This window comes from Oratosquilla oratoria, chromosome 4 (assembly GCF_046742065.1).
Source record: "Oratosquilla oratoria isolate Oo_2021 chromosome 4, ASM4674206v1, whole genome shotgun sequence".
Taxonomy (NCBI): Eukaryota; Metazoa; Arthropoda; class Malacostraca; order Stomatopoda; family Squillidae; genus Oratosquilla; species Oratosquilla oratoria.
The window spans coordinates 77,217,369-77,238,330 of NC_134780.1; positions in this window are offsets into that span (position 1 = coordinate 77,217,369).

Consider the following 20,962-nt stretch of genomic DNA (forward strand, 5'->3'; position numbering starts at 1 on the left):
GGAGCGTGTGTTTGTGCGTGTTGGTGTGTGTGTGTGTGTGTGTGTGTGATGTGTGTGTGTGTGTGTGTGTGTGTGTGTGTGTGTGTGTGTGTGTGTGTGTGTGTGTGTGTGTGTGTGTGTGCATGTGCGTGTTTGTGTGTGTGTGTGCGTAGTTGTGTGAGTACACTTCCGTTGTATGCACGCGTGTACATCTGCCTGTGTGTATATAGACATATCTTTGTTTACGCACTTGTGTAAACATGTACACGTATATGTATAAATTCACCCCCTGGAAAACAAAAACAAATAAAATCATATTCAGCAAAATGTAATTAGAATAAAACAAAATATCACCCAAAAATTTCTCCCGGCAAACCAAAACGATGGTGGAAAGGGCCGTCGGACATCCATCCATCCATCTGCCTCAGCAATATTCTGATTTCACAGCGAAAGCTGGAAAGAGGGAATGTTGACTTTGGCTATACGATGCGGCTGCGTAGGCGCCCCGATAAACCACGCAAAGCCCGGGAGAAGACTTACAAAAATGTATTTAATATGACAGAGAAAAGGGAAAGGAAGGGGGGAGGGGGAGGAGCAGGAGGGGAGAGAGAAAAGGAGAGAGGGAGAGGAGGAAAGGAGGCAGGGAGGAAGAGAGGGAAGGGGAGGTGGTAACAGATTTTTTTTCCTCCATACAGTGAGTACTCGACCTACGTGTCGTCTTCAACCTGCGTCGTTCCGACTTACGGCGGTACAAAATGTAGTTTCATTTGCCATTTTGGAAATCGTTCTCAATTTTTTTCTTTTTACAATTTCAATTTTGTCATTTTCCTGTACCATACTTATATCTTCCCTTTCATCTTCCCAAGCCCAACTGCCGTTTCTTAATATATACGTATGACTTTAGCGTGTTTCAGGTTAGGTGACTTAAGCTATGGTAATTCCGACTTTCGAAGAAAATCACCATACGGCGAAGATCCGTAGAAATGGGTCTACGACGCAACTCGAGAATCTCATGTATATACGTGTATATAAATATATATGTATATATATATATATATATATATATATATATATATATATATATATATATATACATTAACAGCCACAATGCACTTTAATTCTAAGTCATCAACATCGACAAACCCAATGGTGGCCGACATACGGAAATTAAAATGCGGTACTGCCAAGGACTCGAACCAAGCAATCACATGACAAGTGCTGTAGTAACTTACCAACTACGCTATCAAGAGAGATAGTTGGTAAGTCACTACAGCACTTGTCATGTGATTGCCTGGTACGAGCCCTTGGCAGTACCGCATTTCAATTTCTGCATGTCGGACTCCATTGGGTCTCCCGATGTTGATGGCTTTGATTTAAAATGGATTGTGGTTGTTAAAATGTATCTCTAATCACTGGGACCCAGTGTTGTGTGTGTGTGTATGTATATATATATATATATATATATATATATATATATATATATATATGAAGTTACAAATCTTTACAAATACTTTTGACTTGTAACATAAAATATTCTAAGACGATATGAATAATTCTCAAGACTCTGTCTTTGGGATACCTGCTCACAGAATAAAATTGTACAAGGTCGCCATTCAATTTTGCGTCATCATGAAAATAAAAACAAATGAAACAGTTTTACATTATTCATTAAAGTTAACAGGAATAACAAGATAACTATAACAAAGGGCATATAATTGAATTAAGGATTTACAAATTCTAAACATGATTCCAAGTTCTTAAACACAATCTTAACGGGGGTGAAAGAAAAATAGTTACCAAGAGATTCACTGTCTAGGCTTCCCGCGTCACTACCATAGACTTCATACATAATATCCTACTTAATAGCTGAGTTAAAATATATAAACATGGGGTGGAACAGACTCATAATAACGCAGTCGAGGAATTTCCGCCCGAGGCTGACACGTCCTCCCAATTGGTCTATCTGAAAATTTTCTCACTTCCACGCACGCAGAGCGCTCCTATTCACAGAACAACCTCACCCCTGATTGGCCCATTGAATCAGCGTCTATGGAGTTTGAACCTGATTGGCTCAGACAGACTAAACGTATTTGCACACGCGCTGGTGAAGCTACTCATACAGATACGACGAAAACGTATTACACAATACCTTGAACTTACGTAATTTACATTACATCAACAGAAAAACATAATGATAATAATTTGGCTTGACATGTTTACAGAATAGTGAACAAAAATAATAAAACATCTTACAGAACTAAACATGATCTAGAACATTAAGACGCCGACCCAAAATGTTTGGATATCTCCCTACACGTGACGTCCAGAACGTAACGCTCAATTCTCGTCAGTTGGATAACTGACGTCATTTCACCAAAATAATATTTATACATTACATATATAGTATACTCATACATGTATCACTATACATATATATATATATATATATATATATATATATATATATATATATATATATATATATATATATATGAGTGTAAGGGTGGTGAGTTAAACACAGAGAAAAGTTGGATTTTTATTCACTGACGTTTCGTCCTTACCAGTACATTCTCAAATTACATGAACTTTGAGAATGTCCTGGTAAGGACGCAACGTCAGTGAATAAAACTCCAACTGTTCTCTGTGTTTAACTCACCGCCCTTCCACTCATATGTCTTCCATACTTCAATATATATATATATATATATATATATATATATATTATATATATATATATATATGTATATATATATTTGTGTGTGTGTACTCGCTTGGAGTAGTATTGTGAAACGGCGAACGTCAGAGATGGTTGTCTGGCTTTCTGTACCCGGGCTGGGGCTCAAGACCTGCGTATATCAAGTCTGACAACCGGTGACTCCTCCCCTCCTCCTCGTCACACTATCAGTCAATGACAGAAACAAACCTACACTCACGCAGCACTGGAAACAAACAGACCAAAGTATCTTCGTTTAAAGATCCATGGGCAGGATCGGGGTTTCCATAGAGAGAGAGAAGGGAACTGAGAAAGAGAGTGAGAAAGAGAGTGAGAGAAACACACCACCGACAAAGAGGTCTTAACCCTTGTTGTTCTTGCGTTCTTGCGTTCTTGTTGTTCTTGCGTTCTTGTTGTTGTTTTCTGATGCCACTATACTGGAAAGAAAACGGTACTTGGGTGGAGGGCTCTCCATGCAGGAAATGACGTCACGGCTAAGAGGAACCAACAAGGACCCAAGCACCTCCTCCTCCTCCTCCTCCTTTTCCTCCTCCTTGGGGTCAACCACCAGGGGAGGAGGGAAGATGCAGGAAGGGTGGGTGGAGGAGAAGGTGGGGGGGAGTAAGCCACGATGAAGCTATATATAAATGATGTGGAACCTATGGGTAATAAAGAATATAGGACGAGGAGGAGGAGGAGGAGGAGGAAGAGGATGAAGAGGAGGAGGGTTGATACGAAGAGAGGAGAGAGGAAAATAAAGGAGAACGCGTGGGGTTCAAAGATAAGGGATATGCGTAGGAGAAAATAAAAAATATATGAAAGGCGGAGATTATAAGAGCAAGGAAGCTATATGGCGTGGAGGAAACGGAGGAGGAGGAGGAGGAGGAGGAAGAAGAAATGAAGAGGTGCAGGAAGAAATGTAGGTGGAAGAGCAGATGGGGGGGGTGAAGAGGTGGAGAGAGAGTGAGAGAAGGGGTTGTCGAAAGAGAGAAAGGATGATGTGGTGAGGAAAAAAGTGGAGGAGGTACAGGTGGAGTGAAGAACGAGGGAAGGAGACGGGGAAGAGGATTTGGAGGAAGGAGGAGGAAGAGGATTTGGAGGAAGGAGGAGGAGGAGGAGGAGTAGGAGGAGGAGGGAGGAGGAAGAGGACAGGGAGGAGAAGGAGGAGGAGGAAGAGGATTTGGAGGAAGGAGGAGGAAGAGGATTTGGAGGAAGGAGGAGGAAGAGGAGGAGGATTTGGGGGAAGGAGGAGGAGGAGCTAAAGGAGAAGAAGGGAGGAGTAGCGAGAAAGGAAAAAAGGATAAACTATGATGAAGGGATAAAAATGAGATCTGAAGATACGATGGACGAAACGTGGGAGGGCTGATAAAGATGATGGAAAGAAAAAGGAAGAAGGCAAAGTGGAGGAAGAGGGAGGAGCCCCTCCTACGCTAAAAATAAATAAATAAATAAATGAATAAAAAAAGAAAGTGGGAAAGGGGGAGAGGACACCAAGAATGAAGATATGAGGAAAGAAAGAAGCGACGAGCGGCTATTGGTCTAGACGGGCGGGTCGCCTTTCTGCTAATTGATCGCTTGAGCTATCGCCTTAATGAAAAGTTGTCTCTCGAACTAGAGTCGTACTTGTACTTTCTAGATGGGAACTGCGGAGGGTACTGTGAAGAAGTTAGTTTGTCTTGTATGGCGAGAACTCGCGTGTCGTAAAGCGAGGACGCGCGTGTCGTAAAGCGAGGACCCGTGTGTCGTAAAGCGAGGACCCGCGTGTCGTATTGTGTGAATACGCGTGTCGTAAAGCGAGAACCGCGCCTTGTACAGCAAAAACAGTCTTCAAAGCGAGAATCAGTACAAGGGTAGAATATGCTTCTCGTGTGAAGAATTCCAGCGCTTGTTCTTGGAGAGAGAGAAAAAAAAGGAGAAAAAATAATAACAAAAACAACAACAACGACAATAATAATGATGATGATAATAATAATAATAATAATAGTAATAATAATAATAATAATAATAATAATAATAATAATAATAATAATGATAATAATAATAATAATAATAATAATAATAATAATAATAATAATAATAATCACACAATATAATAAAAATAATAAAATAATATAAATTAAAAATAATAATAATAGTAATAATAATAATAAGTACAGCACCAGAAGATAATAATAATAATATTGATAATAATAATAATAATAATAATAATAATGATTATACAATATAATGAAAATAATAAAATAATATAATAATAATAACAATAATAATAATAACAATAATAATAATAACAATAATAGTAATAATAATAATTAATAATAATAATTAATAATAATAAATAATAATAATAGTAATAATAATAATAAGTACAGCACCAGAAGATAATAATAATAATATTGATAATAGTAATAATAATAATGATAATAATTATACAATGATAATAATAATAATAATAATAATAATCACACAATAAAGATAATGAATAATAATAACATAATAATAATAAAAAAATTAATAATAACAACAATAATAATAATAATAATAATAACAATGATAAAAATTACAGCACCAGAGGATACAAACATCGTCCTTATTGGGAATTCCGTGCTGCTGTTGTTATTGCTTCTGTTATGATCTGTAGTTCACCAGCGCTTCTATCTCCGTGGACAATCTTGGGCCGCAGTCGGGCGGATAACTCCGCGAGATTTAACGGGTCTTTCTTCATACACGTGTCAGTTTTTTTTTTTTTTTCTCAAAAGAAAAACAGGATGCAGGTCCCGTAGAGCACGGCCCGTTAAGAGTGTATCTCCGGATTCCAAAGTCCACCGACAAGGCTGTAGTAACTTATCTGGCAATGGACGGCACCACACTATACACACACACACACATATGTATACGTATGTATACACACACACACACACACACACACACACACACATTTATATTTATGATACATATTTACAACCTAATAAGTCTACAGCAATTATGAAGGACAAATGACTACCGTCAACATTTGGAATTTTGCTGCATCTACCAAAGAGAGAGACAACTATGAGGTAGAGAGACAGGTTGAAATGTTCGTGTTGAGCAATTGAACAAATCACTTCAACAGGACTGAGGGACACTCGCCGCATCCATGGGACGAGAACACGCATGTCGTAAAGCGAGGAACCCCGTGTCGTAAAGCGAGGACCCTCATGTCGCAAAACGAGGACCCGCGTGTCGTAAAGCGAGGACCCGCGTGTCGTAAAACGAGGACCCTCATGTCGTAAAATGAGGACCTACGTGTCGTAAAGCGAGGACCCACGTGTCGTAAAGCGAGGACCCGCGTGTCGTAAAGCGAGGACCCGCGTGTCGTACTCGTAAACGTTCTTGCCGCGCCAAGTGATTTTATTCAGCCGAGGGAAGCCCTCCCACTCACCTGAGTAGGGATATGGTTACTCGATCATCTTTGTTACTGATTTCCAACAGCGTGAGAATAAACACATTTCGCAAAGGAGTTCTTAGCCTTTGCTCTCCTGTGAACAAAAAAGTATAAAGCCTTTCAAAGAACTAATAAACACTTTATATACCGTACGCATTAGGGGTTGATATCCCTTTTACGCTTCATAAAATGCGTAAAGAGGGCAGAAAGAGAGAGAGAGAGAGAGAGAGAGAGAGAGAGAGAGAGAGAGAGAGAGAGAGAGAGAGAGAGAGAGAGAGAGCTTTTAACTCCCTATCCTCTCTTTCTTTATCTTCGACTGAACTCTCCACTCCTCTTTTCACTCCCCTTTCTCCTCTCTCCTCTCTTCCCACTCCTCTTCTCTTTTCCCTTTCTCCACCTCACCCCCTCACCTACTCTTCTCTTCTCCTCTCCCTCGTATGTACTATTTAATTCTTATGCAGTCAATATATTAGACACCTTAGGGGAACCCCTACTGACCAGAGCTACCCAGCGTTCTTTTATCACTGGATCCTAATCTCCACACAAAAAGGCTGATGATCATTTGTAACTGCCTCTATGACGTCACCTCTTGGGTGACGTCACGCTGGCCATCCGGGACGAATACAAAGAAAACCTCTTTGCTTCCCCTCTTTTCTTCCTCTCTTTCCCTCTCCCCAGCTCTCTTCTCCTACTTCCTTTGTCTTCCTTTCTTTATCTACTCTCCTCTCTTCCTCTCTTCGCCTATAACATGCACGGTCAGAAACACGCTCGCCCGCTCCAGAAGGTGTTCATGTAAAACGACAGAGACAGAGAGAAAGAGAGAAAGAGAGAAAGAGAGAGACAGAGAGCTACAACTCCCTACCTCCTTCACCCTTTTCCTCCCCCTCCTCGCCTTCCTTCTTCCTTATCCTTCCTTCCTTACTCTCGTTCATCCTTCTTAATACTCATCACAACCTCCCCCACGTCCTCCTTCGTTCTACGTCATCTCACTTCTTGGACTTACGCAACACCTGCTAACCCATCCTTTCCTTTCGCGTAGTCTCCTCTCCCTCCCACCCTCCACTCCTCTACTCTCTCTTCATCTATTCCCCTCGTTTCCTTCCATCTTCCTCTCCAGCCACCCCTCTGTCAATCCTTTTACCCCCCTCCCTCCATCCCTACACTCTACTCTCCACCTCTCCCTCCATTCCCACAGTCTCCCCTTTGAACTCCACCCACTCCACTCCTTCCCTCCAGTCGCCACCTTGTCTCCACGCCCTCCCTCCACTCTTCCTCCACTTCACACCCATCTAAGCCTCCGCCCATCAGCAAACGTCACCAGTGGATGAAGTGAGGCAATGAGCCCAACCCTTCTTACTCTTCCTCCTCTTCCACCTCTTCCTCCTCTTCCACCTCTTCCACCTCTTCCTCCTCTTCCTTGATCACCCGATGGGACTCTATGCCCCACGTCGATCCATTGGGAATTGGGATCACGACGCCTCAGAACTCCTTAGATCGGTGGAGATTTACAGGAGAAATGTACAAACATACATACACACACACACATATACATACATAGCCACATATGCATACATATCCACATACATACATACACACATATAATATACCCACATATACATACATAACCACATACATACATACATACACACATACACACACACACGCACACACACACACACACATATTATATATATATATATATATATATATATATATATATATATATATATATATATACATATTCTGTTAAAAACGACAGCATGCAAATTAGAAACGATCTTTTCTGTAATCTTTCGATTTTTCGGTAAGTGAAATTTCTGCTGAAAGGTTAGAGAGGACGAAGTAAATTCCCAAGATTCATTGGGAACTCACATTGATAAAAGAAAATAAAAGAAAAGAAAAGAAAAAGGGGTCATATGAAGAACTGTCACACCAGAAAGCCCACGTGAAGAATCGTCATCCCATGAGATCCCACCTGAAGAATTGTCACCCCAGTACGCCGAATATCAACAGTGGAATAAAGATTAGGTTAGGTTAGGTTAGGTTGAACGAGGGCTATGCTTATTGTCATGAACTTACACAACCGAAAAATCGTAAACCAAGGATGGCCCACATGAAGAATGGTCACCCTGTCAAAGTCTAGTGTGACGATTCTTCATGTGAAATATCATATGCAAACAAACACACACACACACACGCATTCTATATATACATACATGTATACATACTTGTGTTGCGCTTTTCGATTTGAATGTGTACTTTGACCATTACTCTTCAGTTCTTCCTACCTCTCCCACTCAATTACCTTTGTTGCCTCTCCTTAGGTTATTTCTTCTGTGACATTCCTGCATCTGTTGCTACAACTGGTCTTTCGTTGCTTACTTCGCACAACTTTCAACTGTATCTCCCATGAAGATGTGAAATACACGAAAGCGCTCAGGAGTTTCGTGTTCCTTGTTTTCCTTAGTGGTGACCAACAACTTATTAGATCACGTGCCAGTTTTGTGGTTTATGTGCATATATATTTATATATATATATATGTATATATATACATATATATATATATATATATATATTATATATATACAGTATATACATACACATATACTCGTGTATATATATATATATATATATATATATATATATATATATATATGTGTGTGTGTGTGTGTGTGTGTGTGTGTATACTCACTTGCATATAATAATCATGCTACGCTTTCTATTTCGAGAATATGGAAATAGAGAGTGTTTTCTCTCTTTTGGCTTGAAGTATTACAATGGACTCTTTCCCTCTTTCCCTCTCTCTCCTTAACAATGGATGCCGTGGCAATGATCACCGCCGTCGCCTCCAGCATACGGAATGGGGGAAGGTGGGCGGGGATGGGGGGGAGAGGTGGGTGAGGATGGGGAGGTGGGTGAGGATATGGGGTGGGTGAGGATGGGGGCTGGAGGGGGAGAATATGGTGGGTGAGGGTAAGGGGTGAATGAGAATGGGGATGAGAGTGAAGGATGAGGGTGAGGATGAGGGTGAGGATGAGGATGAGGGTAAGGTCTAGGTGAGGATTAGAAGATGGGTGAGGATGTGGATGAGAGCAATGATGGGGAGATGGAGAGGTGGATGAGGATCATGAGGGTGAATATGGGGATGAGGATGAGGTGGGTGAGGAATATGGAGCAAATGAATTCACTCATTGACCATTTCACACACAAACAACTTAAAAATTTTATATTGGTTGACGCCAAGAGGATTTTATTCACCGTATATCCCAACCCGCTCAGGGACGAGTTTAATATCTTTATTCTGGTTTGACGTTATGTGATTTTATTCAGATAGAGGGAACAAAGACCACTGTGACGAAGAAATTGTTGGTCAATCGTATCTATTCAATTTTCAATTTTCTATTTTTCTTCTTCGGGTTCGCTTTGTATCATAGTCACTCAAATGTTCAGTCAATATATTGTGTCAATAGTATCGATTGTTGTTCATTATCTAAACTGGTTAATTTTCAGTTTTCCAATTTTTTCACAATTTTCTTTTTTCTTTTTGTTTGTCAATATATTGTGTCAATATATGAGTCAATATATTGTGTCAATATGATGACTCATTATATTATGTCAATATATGATGAGTCAATATATTGTGTCAATATGTTGACTCATGATATTGTGCCAATATATGATGAGTCAATATATTGTGTCAATATGATGACTCATTATATTGTGTTAATGTTATTGTTGCTTACTAACACACGAGATTCCCCAGAGGCGACATCCCCCCACTTCTCTCTCTCTCTCTCTCTCTCTCTCATCAGGGAGGATTACATACACACTACCGTCTGACTCCTTTCAAGTCAACAACGCTCCCAAATGCATAATATATAATCCAACTGTGAAACACGCGCACTCAGTGAGAGAGAGAGAGAGAGAGAGAGAGAGAGAGAGAGAGAGAGAGAGAGAGAGAGAGAGAGAGAGAGAGAGAGAGAGAGAGAGAGAGAGAGAGAGAGAGAGAGAGAGAGAGAGAGAGAGAGAGAGAGAGAGAGAGAGAGAGAAAGTGAGCAACCGAGTGGCTCCAGGCACCACAGCCATTAGAGAAAAAATGATTTGGTTCGAAAAGAGAGAAGTTCTGGCAAAAGTAAGAGTAAGAGGAGGAGGTTGGAGGAGGAGGAGAAGGAGGAGGAGGAGGTTGGAGGAGGAGGAGGTTGGAGGAGGAGAAGGTTGGAGGAGGAGGTTGGAAGTAGGAGGAGGTTGGAGGAGGAGGAGGAGGTTGGAGGAGGAGGTTGGAAGTAGGAGGAGGTTGGAGGAGGAGGTTGGAGGAGGAGGAGGAGGAGGTTGGAGAAGGTGGAGGTTGGAGGAGAAGGTTGGAGAAGGAGGTTGGAGGAGGAGGTTGGAGGAGGTTGGAGGAGGTTGGAAAGGTTGGAGGAGGAGGAGGAAGGGAAGGATGTGGAAGAGAAGGAGAAGGTGGAGTGAAAGTGAAAGTGAAAAGGTAAGTGAAGGAACTGAAAGAGAAAAAAAATGGAAGAGAAGGAAGAGGAAGTGGAGGAAGAGGAAGATCAAGTGGACGAAGAGGAAGGTGACAAGGAATAGAAATAGAAAGAGGCGGGAGTGGGAGATGAGGAGGAGGAGTAGGAGTACGAGGACGATGAAGTGGAGGAAGAGGAAGAGGAAGGTGAAGACAACGACGACTAAGATGAGGAAGACAACGACGACGACGACGACGACGACGAAGACGAAGATTTCCCTGACTTAGCCTCGCAAGGGAGATGTTGAGAGAGACCATGATCCTCTTCCTCCTCCTCCTCTTCCTCCTCCTCCTCCTCCTCCTCACTCGAGATAGACCTCTGATGTTTCCAGCCTCCTCTTAGCCTCATACGATCTCTCTCGAAGTCCGAGTGTTCTTCATCAGTCAACCGCCCTTCCTTCGTCAGTCTTGAACAACGTCGACCTTGTCGTCATCGAAATCGAGAATTCAATCTCCCCAACGTCCTCCAAAGAAGACATTATTCTTTTTTCTTTTCTTTTTTCTTTGGGGGAAGGGGGGGAGGTAAAATAGTCATCTCCGACTCTTCCAAGACCTGAGTACCGTCTTAGAGCCATTTCAAGAGACTCTAGATGGAAATCCCACAAGACTCAAATCTCCTCATGGGTCTCGACCAAGACATTTTTTGTGTCCTCATCTTTTTCATTCATTTCTTTATTTATCATTTTTGGGGGGAGGGGGGGGGGTTGCATCATTCACAGTTTCAGGTCCTTGGCAACACTTTAAAGGTTTTGTTCTGGCAACCACCATATAAACTCTTTATACGGATAGAGAGGTTACACAGTGCACTTTAAGAACTCTATATTGGCTGGCACCAAATGAAGTTGGGCAGTCTTCATAAGACTAACACAGTGGGGACAGATATATCTTTACAGGCTCATCTCTCTCTCTCCAATATATATATATATATATATATATATATATATATATATATATATATATATATATATATATATATATATATATATATATATATGGTCTTTTTATGGGTGTTTCATTGATCTACCTATAATTAAATCATCAGTCTACTTATTCATTCATCCAAACACACACACATACACACGCACACACACACAAACACACGCACACAGACACGACTCGGTGGCACGGTTGGTAGTCCCCGATTGTCACTACGGCGATCCGGGTTCGAATCCTGCCCAGGGCTGAAATAATATCAGTTTCGCTGCGCTTCGAGTCGTTACTCCAACTCACGTGGGCGGGGAGGTGGGTGTGTGCGTGTGCGTGTAAGGTCACAGCATTACACATAGATCGGTCACACGAGCTCTGAGCTCTCTTCCGCGAGGGAAATAGCTGTCGATCACGTGCCCAGCACGTGAGCCAAAGACCATGGTGAAGGTGAATACACACACACACACACACACACACCGATGCAAAAAAACAAAAACAAAAAAAAAACGCAAGATTACCACTAACGCCACAAGGGCAACGACAGAAAGCCTTGGCAAGACAAAAGGGGGAGAAGCCAGGTGGGGTGGGGGGGTGGGAGGTGGGTGGTCTGGTCCAGATTGCGCCCTTTCCGTCCCAGACCCCCCCCCCCCCTGTCTCCTGAATAACCCGGAAAGGCAATGTGCCATTCCGGGTTGTGTATCAGGCAGACTTCCGGTGTTCCGGACTTCTGGACTTCCGGTATCCCGGACTTCTGGACTTCCTGTGTCCCGGATTTCCGGATTTTCATCTCCCGGACTTCCTGTCTCCCGGACTTCCTGTCTCCCAGACTCCCAGTCTCCCGGACTCCCAGTCTCCCGGACTCCCCATCTCCCAGACTACCAGTCTCCCGGACTCCCGGATTTCCGACTTCCTGTCTCCCGGACTTCCCACCTCCCGGACTTCCCGTCTCCTGGACTTCCCATCTCCTGGACTCCCTGACTCCCTGTGTCTTCCGGACTTCCTGTCTCCCGAACTCCCAGTCTCCCGGACTCCCAGTCTCCCGGACTCCCAGTCTCCCGGTCTCCCAGTCTCCCGGACTCCCAGTCTCCCGGACTCCCAGTCTCCCGGACTCCCAGTCTCCCGGACTCCCAGTCTCCCGGACTCCCATCTCCCTGACTCCCAGTCTCCCGGACTCCCAGTCTCCCGGACTCCCAGTCTCCCGGACTCCCAGTCTCCCGGACTCCCAGTCTCCCGGACTCCCAGTCTCCCGGACTCCCAGTCTCCCGGACTTCCCATCTCCCGGACTTTCGATTTTCCAAATGCCGGGAAGGAGTCTGGGTGGCAAAACGGGTGGAAGGAGGTGGAAGAAGTGGAGCTGGTAGTGGAATGGGAGTGGGAGGTTGGGAGCAGGGGGTGGGAGAGGGAGTACTCCCCCCCGGATCAAGTATCCATAGTAACTGGAGGGGTGGGGTGGGATGGGGGGATGGTGAAGGTCGCTGATGGGGCCAGGAAAGTGGTTCCGTCGTCTCTTTTTTTGCCTCCAAGATGAGGTAAATCGTCGAGGGAATCTCTCTCTCTCTCTCTCTCTCTCTCTCTCTCTCTCTCTCTCTCTCTCTCTCTCTCTCTCTCTCTCTCAGGCACACACACACACACACACACACACACACACACACACACACACACACATACACACACACACAAACGCACACACACCTGAGATATATATGTATGGAAATATAACTAATAACAATTTAAACGCCAAACTGGATAGCCATACGTTTGTGAGAGATAAAAAACGTTTTTACATATGTGTAATAAATCTTCCTGCTTCTCAAATAAACGTTCCATATATTCATTGATTACGTGGCGGGCCATCGATCAAATCCCGCGTTTTTTTTTTGTTTTTTTTTTTTGTTTTCGTGTGGCAGAAACGACGCTCTTGGTAATTCATCTTTTAGATTGATGGGAGGGGGGGGTCATTTTTTTTTCTCTCTCTTTTTTTAAGCTTCAAGGCCGACGCGGCGAACGACAGCTGCTATTGCGAAGACTTTCCTTTTTTTTTTTCATGACGTGTAGGAAAATTTTTGGGCGTCGATGATTGATTGGAGGCTGTCGCCGAGGTAAGAAAGATGCAACAGTCTTGACGTTTCTCTCATCTAACCCTCCATCATCAAATGAATAAATCAATAGAAATAGACAATAACAGAAATTATTAAATTACGAACACACACACACACACACACACACACACACACCTCTTGATGGCGTAATCGGTTAAGTCACTAACACTCGTCACGTGCTAGTGCAAGTTCGAGTCCTTGCCTGTACGACGTTTCAATTTCTGCATGTTGGCCTCCTCGAGTCTCTCAATGTTGATGGCTTAGAATTAAAGTGTATTGTGGTTGATATAAATGTATATCTGTTCACTGGGATCCATTCAGTGTTGTACACACACACACACACACACACACACACACACACACACACACACACACACACACATATATATATATATATATATATATATATATATATATATATATATATATATATATATATATACAAGGTTTTCATGGAATTTGAATGCAATCGAACTCAACTGGACATATCTGGACGACCAGACTCGAAGGCCTTTCCGACGTGCTAAGGTCGCCAGCACCTTCGGGAGAATTCCCGCCTGGAATGGGAATCATCCGGACGAAGACCCACGCGAAGATCCAGGGGCCGAATTTACTATTAAAAAAAAAAAGACCCTAACCCCTAAGTCTAGACATAAATCTTCAAGATAGCGGAGATTTGACCTAAATCAGCTGTCATTCATATTGTCGAGGTTATGTCTAGACATAAGCATTTAGGTCGTCGACATAATAGGGATTTAGGTGAAATCTCCGCCGTTAGGGTTAGGATCTTTTCCTTAATTCGGCCCCAGGGCCCGCCCTTAATTAACACGGCCAGAGTTCGGCGTCCGGGCCACAGACTTCGTGGCAAAACTTTTCGGATTCTCGGCTTTTGATCGCCTCAGTGGTACAAGGTCGAGCCCCCGGGGAGGTGCTTTGTCAAGGGAAAGGACTTCCTTCATTGCCTGCAGGAAGAAAACCTAAAAGGCAGCGTCTCATGGGCCTGGCTCAACAGACCTCGAGTTCGAACAAGCCAAGAGGAGAATTCTTGCAGGCGACCTCCTTCAGCGTCTGCAGGAGGAGGACGCCAAGGTGGGGCCTGGCCCAAGAGACCTCTAGTTCTTAGGACCCAAGAGGAGGAACTCTTGGCAATAACTTCCTTCAGCGCCTGCAGGAGGAGGACGACCCCAAGGTGGGAGCGTCATGGGCCTGGCCCAAGAGACCTCTAGTTCTTGGGACCCAAGAGGAGGAACTCTTGGAAATAACTTCCTTCAGCGCCTGCAGGAGGGCGACGCCAAGGTGGGAGCGTCATGGGCCTGGCCCAAGAGACCTCTAGTTCTTGGGACCCAAGAGGAGGAACTCTTGGAAATAACTTCCTTCAGCGCCTGCAGGATGAGGACGCCTAGGTGGGGCCTGGCCCAAGAGACCTCTAGTTCTTGGAACCCAAGAGAGGGAACTCTTGGCAATAACTTCCTTCAGCGCCTGCAGGAGGAGGACGACCCCAAGGTGGGAGCGTCATGGGCCTGGCCCAAGAGACCTCTAGTTCTTGGGACCCAAGAGGAGGAACTCTTGGAAATAACTTCCTTCAGCGTCTGCAGGAAGACGACGCCAAGGTGGGAGCGTCATGGGCTTGGCCCAAGAGACCCTCTAGTTCTTAGGACCCAAGAGAGGGAACTCTTGGCAATAACTTCCTTCAGCGCCTGCAGGAGGGCGACGCCAAGGTGGGAGCGTCATGGGCCTGGCCCAAGAGACCTCTAGTTCTTAGGACCCAAGAGGAGGAACTCTTGGAAATAACTTCCTTCAGCGCCTGCAGGAGGGCGACGCCAAGGTGGGAGCGTCATGGGCCTGGCCCAAGAGACCTCTAGTTCTTGGGACCCAAGAGGAGGAACTCTTGGAAATAACTTCCTTCAGCGCCTGCAGGAGGAAGAAGACTTAGACAACGAAACCCTCTTTGCTTGTTAATCCATTCAACACGGTCAATGACTTCTTGGTCTTCTTCTGACTGAAGAAAAGCAACTTTATCCAGTTAAGCGACCGACTCACGGCCTACGTTGGGCCTCGTTCGATGGGGATCCCTTTCACAATGGAGCCCACCGTCTCTGCTGCTTCAAACCGCCTGTCTTTTGACAGAATGAAATCAATCAAGTGCGTTCCCATGATGAAAGTATTGAGGGACGTTACTGTCTTTGTGAAAAGAAAGTCTGCCCACATCGGCGATACAAATACTGCCAAAACACATCGTGACAATACTAAAACTGACAACATATAGACAACACATATAGTCAATATAGACAAAGTAAACATCGGCAATAAACATAGCAGCACATACTGCCAAAACACATCTTGGGAATACTAAAACTGACAACATATAGACAACACATATAGTCAATATAGACAAAGTAAACATCGGCAATAAACATAGCAGCACAACTACTTCCACTCTATTTCCAGCACTCCCTCGGCTTAAAAGTCCCATTTTTCTCCAACTTCCACATAAAAGTAAATATTTCCTATCGCGGCGTACCGGTACTTTGACCCTTAAGGACTCTAGGGCATAAGGTCCATTTTCCTATCCCTCCGACCCTCACTCCTAATTGCTTATTCTCCCTTCTAAAAGGGGGAGGGACCCCCTTAGCGTAATGTCCTTTCTAACCTCCTAACTCACCGTCAACAACTTATTCACATCGATTCTCTAGTATCACCATACCTCAGCTACAGCATCAACAATGTCTACAAACTCACCATATCTTGTCTACAGATTCATCACATCTCGTATACCTTCATCACACTTTATCAATACTGTACAACTTCACCACTCTTCAGAGACGCTATGAACATTGTCTGCAGCCTCACCACAACCTCAGCCATAGTCTGGACACTCTAACAACCTCGTTACATTTTCTTTTTCTCAAAACTCATCACGACCTGTCTACAGATTTCACTCGTTTCAGCTTCGTCTAGCTTCCAACCCAATAGCTCTATAACAGAATCTACATATTCTATTTATTCTAATGCCACTTGATTCTATTCACTAGAAAGGTATCTCCTAATGTGGAAGGACCCTCGGCTGAACAAGACCGGGGGGTCCCGCTCCTGTACATAATAAAATAGGTGAAATAGGTTCTTATTTCTTACACTAATTCCTCTGTCAATCACAACTATCAACTGATACCAATTAACTATGTACTCAATCGCTCTAGTTAACTCAAAGCCACTTTACTATTCACAGATGGTTCCCCTCCACGTGTCTACTTCACCACCTGTTTCCAAGCTCATTTTTCCAGCCATAGATGGCTCTCCTCCATTCACATACTCTACCAGCTGTTCCCAAGACCTCTTTACCACTCACAGATGGTTCCCCTCCACGCGCTTACTCCACCAGCTGTTCCTAAGCCATCTTTTCTAGCCATAGATGGCTTATCTCCATTCGCATACTCTACCAGCTGTTCCCAGAAACCTCTCTACCATTCACAGATGGTTCTCCTCAACGCGTCTACTCCACCAGCTGTTCCTAAGCCATCTTTACCAGTCACAGATGGCTCTCCTTAACTCACCTATTCTACCAGCTGTTCCCAAGACCTCTTTACCTCTCACAGATGGTTCCCCTCAACGCGCCTACTCCACCAGCTGTTCCTAAGCCATTTTTACCAGTCACAGATGGCTCTCCTTAACTCACCTATTCTACCAGCTGTTCCCAAGACCTCTTTACCATTCACAGATGGTTCCCCTCCACGCCCCTACTCCACCAGCTGTTCCTAAGCCATCTTTACCAGCCACAGATAGCTCTCCTATTTTACCAGCTATTCCTAAGCCATCTTTACCAGTCACAGATGGATCCCCTTAATTCACCTATTCTACCAGCTGTTCCCAAGACCTCTGTACCACTCACAGATGGTTCACCTCCACCAGCTGTTTCCTTTATGATCTTCATCACGCCATTGCCTGTTTCTCTCTTTCTCTCTTTCTCTCTTTTTTCTTCGTCTCTCCTTTCGTCGTGTCTCTCGTTCCTTTTTTCATTTTTTTTCATCTTTTTTTTTTGCCTCCTTTTGTGTATAGATACAGACTTCAATTAGTCGCTTTCTTTCGACTTTCTTTTCCCATTTTTTCCATTTTTTCCTCCGAAACGTCTTTTCCTTTTTTGTTCTTCCTTTTGAAGTCTCTGCCTCGTAGTTATATTATTCTTGATTTTTTCATAGTCATGAATACTCTGTATTCTGGAGATGTCAATATAAGACGAAAGCGTTTGGTAGTTCATATCTTGACTTTCCTTTTCTTTAGTGCTCATGCATAAATATTTACACATACACACACGTACATACAAATACATACAAACATACATTATACTCGAGTACACACACACACACTATATATATATATATATATATATATATATATATATATATATATATGTATATATATACACAACTCCCACTATATGTATGAAAATTTCATGAACACTGCACTGTTACTGCCCCCTTTGAACAAGAAAGTGCTTGCGTGTGTGTGTGTGTGTGTGTGTGTGCATGCGCGCGTGTGTGTGTGAATTGAATTTATATGCTCAGACTTTATACAAAAGTATGGATCACAGTTACCACAAAATTCAAAGACTAAGACAAATACAGACAAAGATTTAAGACAAAGGTAAACTCTTAAACAACAGAATATATATTACAGATATATACGGTGTGTGTGTGTGTGTGTGTGTGTGTGTGTGCGTGTGTGTGTGTGTGTGTGATTCACCATCGTCTTGGATCACATGTTGGACTCGTGACGAAAGCTCAGAGATCGTATGACCGATCTATGGGTAATACTGTCACCTTACACGCACACACAATTCCTCGCCCATGGTAGTTGGAGTAACACCCCGCAGCGCAGCGATACTGAAATTATTTCAGCCCTGGGCGGGAGTCGAACCCGGACCGCCGTAGTAGCAGGCGAGAGCTCTAACCACAGCGCCACGAGGTGTGTGTGTGTGTGTGTGTGTGTGTATTCACTTGGTCTTTGGATCACGTGTTGGACTCGTGATCAACAGCTATTTCCCTCCTGGAAAAGAGCTCAGAGCTCGTAGGTCCGATCTATGGGTAATGCTATGACCTTGCACACACACACACACACCCAACTCCCCGCCCACGAGAGTCAGAGTAACGACCCGAAGCGCAGCGGTACCGAAATAATTTCGGCCCTGGGCAGGATTCGAACCAGGAACAGGCCACTATCGTGGCAGTTCAGTGCTCTACCAACTGCACCACCGTGTCGTGTGTGTGTGTGTGTGTGTGTGTGTGTGTGTGTGTGTGTGTGTGTGTGTGTGTGTGTGTGTGTGTGTGTGTGTGCGTAGTGTACGCCTCTCATTTCCCAGTGAATTTCGTCCCAATTATAAACAAAATAATAATAAAAGACAAATAAACAAATAAAACAAACGAATAAACATCCAGGCTTTGTTCACCTCCTTCGACGTGTTTGGGACCTCCAACACCACGACCCTGACGGACTAGATTACGTTCCCCCGGACCGAATGCCAGTTCGGGGCCGCCACCGCTGCACCAACAGGTTCATGCACTCTTGGGACGCCCAGTTGGCAACGGCGCACGCGCAGTAGGGAGTGACCATCCAGCAGATTTTAAACAGACGACTAATGAAAGATTAACCTACGATTCCTAGGCAAGTCTTTGGTCTTTTCATGACTAATTGTTATTACCTTGATCATCATCATCATTACTATCTTCGTTATCGTTGTTTTGTTATTAACGTTATTACCTTTATCGTTGTTACTATTGTTTTTTATTATTACTATTATTATCACTGTTATATGCATCATTATTACCATCATTATTATCTTTCAGTCATTATTACTATTATGATTTATTTAGTTATCTATTTTGTTTATTATTTTTTTATTTTATTTTTATTTATTTTTTTATTATGACTTATGTATTTATTTATAGATTCATCAATTTATTGGTTAATTAATCAATTTTTATTTTTATTTATTTATTTTATTTTTATTCTTCTTATTTATTTATTTTATCTTATTTTATTTATTTATTTATTCATTCTTCTTTTCTTTGCCATCTCCACTTTTCTCTTTGGTCACTCATCGGCTCTGGCTGACTGTCAGCGCTCCTTCCGCCAGCCAGCCAGCAGGGAGCCAACTGGAGGACACTTACCCCGACAGACACCTACGTCAGCGCCTTCGACCTTCACATTCGGGCGTGCTCGGGGTGCATGATCAGACCCTTTATGCGCCAACTGGTCCCCACATGTGATGATGCTCTCAACACCGGAGCCCACAGCTTCCCATGTATCCCAAATAATACACACACACACACACACACACACACACACACACACACACACACACACACGAGTGTTTATCATGTATCCCAGATATGACATGTATTCATTAACAAACGCATACACGCACGCGCACACACACACACACACACACACACACACACACACACACACGAGTGTTTATCATGTATCCCAGATATGACATGTATTCATTAACAAACGCATACACGCACGCGCACACACACACACACACACACACACACACACACACACACACACACGCACGCACGCGTACATACGCGAATGCTTACCCTATATCCCAAATGAATATATCTATGAACAAAATCACACACACACACACACACACACACACACACACACACACACACACACACACACACACACACACACAAACACACACACACATACACACACACACACACACAAGGGTCAATGGTGTGATGGTACAACTCGACTGCTACTTCAGCGATCCGAGTTCGAACCTCGACCAAGGACTAATCTAGCACAACCCAAACTAACCTAACGTAGGCTAGCTTCGTCTAGCCCAGCTTAACATAACCTAATTTAACGTAGCATAACCTAACCTAGCTCAAAGTATCCTAGCTTAGCCTATCCTATCCTAGCATAGCCTAACGTAACCTATTTTAGTCTAGCCTAACGTAACCAACTCAACCTAGTTTAAGCTACCCTAATCTAATCTAGCCTAACTTAGCTTAGCCCGGCCTAGTTTAGCCTAGCCTAACGTAGCCTACCTTAACCAAACATAACATAACCTAACGTAGCCTAACTTATTCATAAGAACATAAGAATGAAGAAGACTGTCATCCCCATCCATAAAGCTGTGTAACCGTTCATTAAAACAACAGATATGTTCAGCTCTCACTATATGGTTACAAGTCTATTCCATTCGTCTGACCACTCTATTAATACGTAATACCACTCGTAAATCAATTCTTGCCTATTTGCTTCTCAAATCTAAATTTGTCTAATTTAA